Source organism: Sciurus vulgaris, assembly GCF_902686455.1.
Source record: "Sciurus vulgaris genome assembly, contig: HiC_scaffold_570_arrow_ctg1, whole genome shotgun sequence".
NCBI classification, from domain to species: Eukaryota; Metazoa; Chordata; class Mammalia; order Rodentia; family Sciuridae; genus Sciurus; species Sciurus vulgaris.
In genome coordinates, this window is record NW_027632454.1 from 3,920,621 (window position 1) to 3,923,062 (window position 2,442).

General features: G+C 35.6%; 1 pseudogene across 1 annotated transcript; it reads right to left on the reverse strand.

Annotated features, from left to right (window-relative positions):
• Positions 1 to 435: 435 nt before the first annotated feature.
• LOC306652762 (chondroitin sulfate N-acetylgalactosaminyltransferase 2-like) lies at positions 436 to 1,626 on the reverse strand (annotated as a pseudogene). Its single transcript has one exon. The product of its transcript is annotated as a chondroitin sulfate N-acetylgalactosaminyltransferase 2-like (transcript).
• Positions 1,627 to 2,442: the final 816 nt, after the last annotated feature.

Sequence of the window (2,442 nt, forward strand, 5' to 3'; positions counted from 1 at the left end):
ATAGGTTTTGTGATGTAACAATTGTTTTTTTCTATCAAGTTGAACTGCCAAAGTAATGTCAGAAAGAATATGAAAAATAAACAAGTTTTTTTCTTAAAGAGGCACAGCATCTGGAACTGGAATTAAGGCTAAATAAATAGTGCTGGTTTGTGGTTCAGACTGTTACGCATTAATGATTTTGTTAACCAACAGCCTCGCTGTTTGTCCTGTATGCCTGTTTATGAAGATGCATCTCTATTTCTTCCCTGAAGACCATCATCCCCAGGTGAGAGTGAGAAGCCTCATTCATGGCTTTGGACTGGATACACATGTGGTACTGCTCAGGAGTTAGCTCATCTGCACAGTGTTTTTTATGCCAGAGGTGGAAAAGACCAGGAACTGGAGTCTGAATCACAATAAGGTCACCTTGTAAGTATCTTTGATAAAGATGAACATCTTCTCCACCCCAAACTTTTACTTCCATGTCAAATCCACCAATGGTTAGAAAATCTGATTGATATTGACAAGTCATTCCAAAGCCAAAATCTCACCAAAAACCAGAATCCTTTTTGTGAATCTTGTGACAGATTCTAGGATAGACTTGACTTTAGATAGACCTTCTTTACCAAAATACACCACTGTGAGGTGAATTATCTTGTCCTGATGAATACAAACATCCCTGAAGTTCGCATAAACTGTGCAAATGCTTCAGTTCTTTCAGCAGGTGGCACAATGATATTAATAATTGATCTAGCAATATCAAGCATCTCATTCTTCACTTTCATGAGAGGTCCAAAAGGGTGGAAGAGGGTCACATGTCTATATTCCATAAAGTCTGCTTTCTTAAAAGAGTTCATACTGTGTTCCCTTCTGTCTCTCAGTGTGATAATAACCTTCTATGAAGTCATTTTCATTAAATATGTTTCTCTCCAAGGGGACCCTCCTCATTGTCCTGTTCATCATCTTCATCAGGATTATTAATGACCTCCAAGCCAGCTTCAATAACTTCTACCAATTCATCTCGATTGTCTTTTCTAACAGGCTTTTCTTCAGGATGACGAGTGAGACCCATTTCCAACTGAAACACTTTCATTATAGTAAAACTTTCAAAAAGAATAACCCCATACTCACTGGGTAGTTTGGCTCCTGTGCTAACTTCAGCTTTGTCAATCTGGGAATGAAGAAACTCTAAAAGATCACTAGATGCTTGCTCTTTGTTGCCTTGATAGCCTATGCCATTAGCCCCTATATTCTTTCTCTCTTGTAATGATTTCATCTTCTTGCTCATTTCTTGTAATTCTTGTTTTAGTTGGGCAATTTGACATTTCAGACTGGTTGGCCTGGTTTGATAATGTTCTTCTTGTTCCTGTAGGAGGGCTTGATAATACTCTTTACGATAATTTTCTCCAACAACACCAGGAAGAAATGTGTTTCCATCAGTTTGCAGGGCACATTCCAGAAGGTATATAAATAATACCAAACTACAGAGCAAAGCAAGTCCCAAAAATAGCCAGTGGGCCCAGGTGTGAAGGATTGATCCTCTTCCATACATTCTTATTAATGTGTATTTGCCTAACAAGATAAGCTGCTTCTTCATACATTTAGCAAAAAGTTATTAAGAATTAAAAACAAAATCAGGATTTCCATAAAAGGTACCAAAATGAATTCTGTTGTAGCTTAAAAAAATTCTTTTCTCAGTAGTCATGACTACTTGCAGAAATGAGAAATTAAGAATGCTTCATGTTTTGTTACCATGAAATCCAGAATAAAACAATCTGAACTATAAAATCCATTATATGGGTGATGAATATTCACACTGACCCTCTCGGTGCACCATGAGCACCAAGCCACTGCCACCTCCAGGGCAGTGGGCACACACGGGTGGCAACCCAAGTGCCTTATACAGTTTTAAATCATAGAGATTGTAGTGTAGGAAAGAGGAAAAATGGCATTCTTTCCAAAGAAAAATGCTATAATATGGGGATATTTGTATGATAGTAAAAATGCTATTGTATTCTTTACTCATACCACATAACCCATTTTCACATACAAAATATAAATATAAGAATTATGAAAAGTGAAATATAAAAGAAAATATAAAGCATCCAAAAGTTGACATAATAAAGTGAGACAGGATGCATATGGTTGTGCACAACAGAAATATCCAGTACTCTAGAAGCTAAGAGAGGAGGATCAAAAGTCTATGACCAACAACAGAAACTTATCAAAATGTGTCTGAAAATAAAATTTTAAAAAGAGCTAAGGATATACCTCAGTAATAGAACACCAGTTTCAATCCCCAATATCATAAAAGGGAAAAAGAACAACAAAAAGTTATTTATTTTCAAAATTACACAAAATATTTTTAAATTCATAAATTTTAAAATATTAAAATAAAAATTCCCTTCATCAAATGATTCCATTAAATCGTGCAAGGATAAATGACCTAATAACCTCATATAT